At 37.0% G+C, this 7,701-nt stretch overlaps 1 long non-coding RNA gene across 1 annotated transcript; it reads left to right on the forward strand.

The window, feature by feature from the left end:
* The first annotated feature begins 2,433 nt into the window (after positions 1 to 2,433).
* On the forward strand, positions 2,434 to 6,798 carry LOC102148556 (uncharacterized). The gene is made up of 3 exons (XR_002801419.2): positions 2,434 to 2,631; positions 3,037 to 3,112; positions 6,639 to 6,798. It is a non-coding gene; the product is annotated as an uncharacterized lncRNA (long non-coding RNA).
* The last annotated feature ends 903 nt before the right edge of the window (positions 6,799 to 7,701 follow it).

A 7,701-nucleotide genomic window follows, 5' to 3' on the forward strand; every position in this document is an offset into this window, starting at 1 on the left:
ATAGTTTTCTAAACTCATTTTCATTTGATGTCCCAATCACTTAAAACTCATCAGGGGATGACTCCAGCTACTAAGATAGAAATAAAATTTCAACAGATCTCACAGAACTCAGGATCTTCTTAGATTGAAAACTGGAGCCTTCTAAGTAAAGAAAGGCATGGTTAGGATGAAGATTCTAAAAATGAATTTTAATATAGTTGCCCTCTTAAAATATTCCCCATCGGTGAAGATGCAAAGGAGAATTTGTGTATGGAACACTATAAACACAGTTGTGTAAGAAAAAATTGGACATGGAAAGGAAAAGGTAAGAAGCTAATACTGAATATGTATTATTTGCCATGTATTTCGCATGCATTATTTGATTGTCCACACACAACTCTTAGATATAAGTAGCATTATTCCCATTTTATAGAGAATGAAAGTTGAGGCCCATGGAGGTTAAATGATCAAGGTGACAAAATCAGTTAAGTGGTAGGGTCAGGTTGTAAAGCTGCACTGCTCTCCCTTGAAAAATTCATGTTCTCTCTCCTAGAGTCACCTGCCATTTAACTAGAATTAGAATTAGAATTAGACTGAAGAATTTGATATAAAAATCATCATCATTTGAAACCTATATATTTTGGCATATCATTCCAATTATAAATGTAGTTATATCTAATAAATTTAATTAAAGTGGGGCCAAAAATGTCTGAGAGAAACGACTGAATAAAATGCATATCCTATTTTTCAGCTGTTAAACCATAAGACACTTCCTAATTCACCTCATTTCTCCATGTCTCTCCAAATTCATTCTCATGGAAGAAAGTGTGAGCAATAGGATTAAAGAAGGGACCTTCTTCTTCAATGGAGTCCATAAGTGAAAACATAGAGTCAGAGATAAAATCTTCTCTAAGTCCTCAAACCACAGTTCGTTCACTGGAACTGGCCAATGCCCTCCAAAGATTTTATTTCACTCTATTTTTCAACTGTGTGGATCTAAGGTTGAAAAACATTACATGCATATCCCTTAACACATGGATGAAGAGCCACGTTGATTATTACATGGTGTTGGGCATGCTCATCCCATTCAGGTTGCCAGGGTCACCAGCTCCAACTCCATGTTAGGCAGTTGGCTCAGCTCTATTTCATCACATGGACAGCATCACTTGTACTTAACTGCCTGCCAAATTCATTCCCTTACACCAGAGTGTAGACAGTTCAGCCTAAACCTGCCGTCAGCTCAAATGCAAATGATGGCGAGTTAATCATACTGTCTTTATAAACAAAGAAGAGCACATCAATTTTCATAATATCATTTTCTATTTCCAATATGAACATCTCAGTAGTCTTTAATCAAGTCGTAATTTCTGAGTTCTTTCCAGTCTCATGGGCCTTAGAACTGTGCTTCGGGCAGAAAGAGAATGGTTAGGATAATGTGCTAGAGGACACGGGCAGCTATAGCAGCATACACAGCTCTGGGCACCCCTGGCTCCTTGATTCCCTCTCTTCCTACATCCTTCTCTTCCCTAAAGATTGGGCTAGTGGCTTGGGTAAGCTTCAGTTTCCCAATTTCCCTAACAATATTTTATCAGGAGCTTGATACTCATTTTACTAATTGCTAATTAACCAAGACCAATCCCTTAAGAATCCTTGACAATGTAAGTAAAAAAAAAAACTCACTTCCTCTTGTACGAAGTGTGAAACAAATGCCTTATGCCTTACTTCAATGTTGAGCTGAAGGTTATGCATAAGAAAATGTATATAACTCAGATGTCATGATGGCTTTCGAGTACTAAGGGAACAATTAAGATTCCCTATTAAGAGTCCATGGCCTACTGAAAATTTCAGACTCTCTCTCTGGCATACAAAACTGCTAACAATCGCTGAATTAAAGGTTACATACCCTCTAACCATAAGCTTTCAACAAATTATTGCAGAAATAAAGAACCATCAGTTAAGGCATAAAACCTAAATAAACAAAGCAGATATTCACCTAGTTTAGTTTCTCTACCAGGGGGTCAGTAAATATCATAAAAATGGTACCATCTCTAGGGGCTTTCAAAAGGGGAAAAAAGGTTTATGTAGTACACTCAAAATATCCAATCAACAGTAAAGCTCAGTTCATTGGTAATAAACATGATAGTCATCAGCTATGAAATAAAAATTGAATTAATTAAGCAAACCCCTCCATCATGCAAGAAATATTTTGGGCAGAGCATAGTTGATTTTAGGAATTAGATCAACAGAACCATAAGGAGTGTCACCATGGTATTTAGGGTAGGAGCCTGATTAAATTACATTGCTCCAAAGCAGGGAGGTGAGAAGAAAACCAACATGGTGAACATATATTTTGTGAAAGATGTAATTCTAGGAATTTGACATCTATCATCTAAATATATCCTCTCAACAAAGCTATGGGTATGTGTGACTATTTCTCTCTATTTTTATTTGCAGGGTAAACTTAGTAACATGGAGGAAATATACTTTATCCAAAATCATTGTATTATTCAGTCCGGAAGGCCTCATCTACAACGCAGTTCCATGGCGTGGAACCAAGGGGCAATGTTTTGCAAAGCTCTAACGTATTTTATAAGGTGACTATAAAACACAATATTTACTTCCCAGATGATGCAACAAATTTTTAAAGCTCAGGTGAGTAGCAAACAAAATATACTTAGGACTGTATTAGCATTACCCATATTAAATGATTTCTCAAACTTAAAAAATGTTGTGACTGAATCTGATGGATACAGATAACCGTCCTAGGAATAAGTTAAAAAAGCAGATGTCTGGATCCCCATTGTACCAAAAATAAAGACACACAACATGTGTGTGTCTTCCAAAAGAATGGCAGTCATCCTTTTCCTACAACCCCTAAAATACTGAAATCAGGTAAACCAATGAGTACTTAGTCTACCTACATTGTCTACCTGAGAGTTGGAGACACAGAAAGTTATTGGAAATGACCCCAAAATGAAAAACATCTTGCTCTCAAGAAGCCTCTAATGTAATTGAGTTCATTAACAAAACTAATCTAGGTTTTCCTCATTTTTTTAGGCATTCTTTGGAATGCACTCCAAGGGCTAGGACTATTGCTCTCATTGCATTACAAGGAAGTGTACCTATGAATCAGGTAAGTCCATTTATTATAATGGTCAAAACTTCTTGAAATACTTCAACAACTGTGATGTGTGGTAGGTGAAACTGAAATCTCTCACAGAATAAAATGTAACAGCAAAGGCTTCAGTCCTTTTATATTAATGGCTTTTTTCTAAGCAGTTCCTACAAAAAGAGAAGAACCATTTCTATAACCGTGAATCTTGCAAGCAAACACCATGAACTTGCATTGCCAGGGAGAAGACGTGATGAACTCCAGCTCAGAATCATATTGAATCAGGTTCAATTCAGGACATAAAATGAAATGAAAAGCCCAAACTAATTAGATTGTAATGAGCAGTTCATATGCCTTATGTCGCTTTATCACGTGCAGTAGGTGCTGCATCCCTACAGTGAATGACTTCAAGCAAGTCATCAGCTGTACTGTGTTCAAGAATGCTAATCAGAAGGAAAAGGGTCTTTTTATGACATGCTTGAAGAAAACAAGATTGATTGTAGCTTCTTGATCATAGCAGCAACAGTGGAATGGCTTTATCTCTATTAAACTTCACTTGCATTTCTGGAAAGCATGGAGTGTCCTAATGAGACAGGCAGAAATAAAGGAGTTCATTAGCACAAAATTGCGAAAGTTGAAATGTCATGTAACAAGTTGGAAGCTGATATTCCAAAGAATATTCAGAGTCTGGGTCTGAAACTCAAATGTCAATAATAAGTACCGTTTTGGTTTCCTCAGACTCTGCTTCCCATGTATCAGCTACCACATTAGTGTTCAGTGAATTCCCAATTCTGAGGCCCAGAGGGACTTTACTTATATCATTGAATATCTCATAGCAAAAAAAAGAAAAAGAAAAAGATCTACAGTTGTCATAAGCTCCCCAAGTGACTTTCAGTGTACCATGGCCTTGAGGAAACTAGACTAAACTGAATAAGAAGAAACACAAACTAACAAACTACTTCCATTTTGTGTGTGCCTCTTTTGTCAGTTTGCTTTTCATCTGTTACCCAACTTTCCCTTACTCTGCTTTGTGTCTCTGGGAATTACATTTCCCAGGCTTGTCAGCCAACTGCATTTTGATAGATCGGGTCAAGGGAGGCAGTGGCAGAAGCCTGGGAGAAAAAAAAGGAGATGAGTCTGGGTATGTTTTTCTGCTCTTTCTCTGCTTTCACTTTCACTCTTGGTAATGATTCTATCTTCTCTTTGATTCTGGTTTCATTGGAAAAGCTCCTCCATCGGTGGTCATAGTTCCAGTAGGAGAGTAGCCACCCAGGTCCTGGTTTCCCAAGGATGGTCCTCATTTCATCTTTGAGCTGTGAAAACAATACCTACTCCTTGCATTCCTCCAACCATTGGGGTGGTGGTGGTTTCCACTATTTCTAATTTCTGGATTGCCTCACCATCACCTTGTCAACACTTCCATCATCTAAGTAACCATCTCCCTCTATTAAATTTCTTCCATTTGAGATACCTAGAATGGTTTCTGTTTTCCTGCCTGGACCATGACTGATAGAATGGTTTTCTTTAAAACCTTCCTTCTCGAGAAAAGAATTCCCTTTGAAACTGTCCTCATGAGAATATAATCAAGGGAAGAATAAAGGGAAAGAAAAGAACCACAGAAAGAAAAAGTTTTGCATGAAGCTCTTTGTATGACAATTCTCCCACAATACAGTTGTTTCTTTGCACTTCTGTTCAAGATTCTTTTAAAATGGTGACAGGAGTTCTTGAACATTTGAATGTCTGAACACTTCTAATTTTCTGCAGATTTTTTCCAAATAATTTGTTCACATTCTACTTAATTGCCACTTAATTTGCTTTTAAAATTATATTTGTTTATATTCATATTCAACGTTATATCTTTAATAGTTTTGATGCAACATACTAAATTTTGTTAGCAGTATCTTGGTAAAATAAAATAATTGGGGAATAGGTTTCAAAGTCAAAAATGAAAGGGGACTGGATTTTATGACTATATGGCTGCAGGATTTTGGTTAGGAAAAGAAAGACACTACCCCCTCCCCATTTTTTCCCAACCCATCTCCTATTAGAAAAACTTAAACCAACAGGAGAAGTCGCATTTGTGATTTAAAAAGAAAAGAACTGGGTAAATATTTAGCCTATCCCTAATTATCCTTTCTTATACTGAATATTTACATTTCCACATAGTTGGAATTTTCTCTCAGTGATTTGGCAAGTATAAATTATCCTTGCCCTCAAGACTCCCAGGTTCCACAAGCAGAACATCAATAGTTGGCGTTTTTAAAAAGCTGCAGTTTTATTACTAAACACGACTATTCTGACTTGCTGTTACTGTAGTTACATTTACATTAAATAATATTAATGCAGGAGGCCCTTCATTGCTTGCTGATACCAAAGTTATCATAGCCCCAAAAGACTATTTTGAAATCCTCTCACCAAAATTCGTTTAATACATCAGAAGTGCCCAACAGAGGGCTATTGTGGCAAATTGCCTATGGTCTTTAAGTAGTGAAGATACAGGCACCTCATCATTAATGTGGAGGATTGGCCCACAAACCATGGCTACCAGTACAAATGAATTATCCGACTCCCTCTTGATAATAAACCTGGTAAGCTCCATAGTTAGCCATTCCCAACTTAACTTCTGCTCAACGCCTCTTTTCACTCTAGTATATTATGAAGGCCCAGATAATGTTTTGAGTTTAAATCATGCCATACAAAATCAATGTAAGGTGATGAACCTGATCCACTGGGTTTTTCTCCAGGGCAAGAAAGATTAGAACCACTTTCCATAAAAGCCTCAGCCTCAAAGAATCTGAAAGATTTAACTAGCAGTCTAGATGCCTTCCTTCTGACAAAGGGTAAGTGCTTTAGTTTGCTGGGGCTGCCAAACAACAGAAATTTATCTTCTCACAGCTCTGGAGACTAGAGATCCAAGTTCAAGATGTCGGCAGATTCAGTTTCTTCTGAGGCCTCCCTCCTTCGCTTGCAGATGGCTGCCTTTTTGCTGTGTCCACACATGGTTTTTCCTCTGTGGGTACATGTACCTCATGTCTCTCAGTGTTTCCAAATTTCCTCTTCTTATAAGGAGGCCAGTCAGATTAGATTAGATCCCACTCTAACAATCCAGGTTTGACTTAGTTACCTCTTTAAAGCCCCTGTCTCCAAATGAGTCACATTCTGAAGTAATGGGGATTAGAGCTTCAACAGACAAATTGAGTGGGATGGTTACAATTCAGTTCATAACAATGAGGGTGGAGAAATTTGTCTTTATTGGCCCCATACTTTCCTTTCTGCAAACATTTCCTCCTTGGGGGTTCACTCACCCAATATCGTCATTCTTAAAGATTCTTTACTCTTGAGTTTTACCCTAACTCCTTAGAACAGGATGTGAAAATCTCATGTTATACTGTGATTTAAATGACAACTAAATTTTATGTATTAACTTTTTCAAGTATATATGCTTTAAAATGGGAATTGAGCATTAATCAAAAAGAATAAAATTGCCTTTGTGAAATTGCAGGCAACAGCAAGCCAAACCAAGGTGATATTTTGTGTCTTTCCATAGCCTTTGAAATCACATCACATGTGGAACCATCTCCATCACTGATTTGTAAAGTCAACTGTGGTCCTTGCCCTGCTATACTATCATTATTATCATTCAAGCCCATCTGACATTTTCTTCATTATTGTGCATTTATTGAGTGCCAGTGGGATGCTACACCAAAGAAGCTGCTAAAAGTTGGTAAGTAGTGCTTGAATACCAATCTCCAACACAGAGCTGCTAGAAATTATGTTTATGATTCAATAAATGAGTTTTTTTGACTATTGCCCAAACTGTGCCCCAGCATGACCTGAGTAGACTAATCCTACTAGGGGTACTATTTTTGGATGTCATAAATCTAAGCTTCTGGCTATTTCTAGTCATTAAACATCCCATGGAACTTTTCATAACACTAAGGGTTTTTAATCCCCAGCTTCTGGCAAAATTCCAATTGGTATAATTATGTTCTGCTCACCGTACCTAAATTCTCATACGGAAGTATGAGAGACTCTTTTATTGTATCATCTCTACAACTAAACTGTAATCTGTAGGGGGTGCTGTATGGTTTTTAACATGGGAGAATGAAAGTATTATGTAATTCTATAAGTCCTATTCCCAAACTCAATTCAGCCATTACATTTCTTCAAGGTCTTTGAAATAATTTGTATATTAAAATGCAGTCAATAAATGTTAAATTTTATGTTGTCTCAAATCACAAGGAGTAGAACCCAGGAGTTCACCGTAAGAGTCTCTTTCCTAACAATGGGAAAACTGAGCCTCTTTGCCTGAATTTCATTATTGTTCACATGATTGTTTGGGAATTTGGTTTCAACTCAGAAACACACAAAATGTTACAGGCAACTTGAATTCATTAGGTTCTTTTGATTACATGGGAAGTTAAGAAGAATGAAAACCTGGTCTTCTAATACACCATACCCACATGAGTGAAGTTTCCAGTTTATAGTTATAGAGGGAAAAGAATACCAATTTTTCAAAGATCAGGTCACCTAATTTTCAAAAGAAAAATAAAATGATTTTACTGAGGAGTTCCTAAATCCTAAAAGGCCTTTAAATGGGCCAAGAGGAA

Source organism: Equus caballus, chromosome 18, assembly GCF_041296265.1.
Source record: "Equus caballus isolate H_3958 breed thoroughbred chromosome 18, TB-T2T, whole genome shotgun sequence".
Taxonomy (NCBI): domain Eukaryota; kingdom Metazoa; phylum Chordata; class Mammalia; order Perissodactyla; family Equidae; genus Equus; species Equus caballus.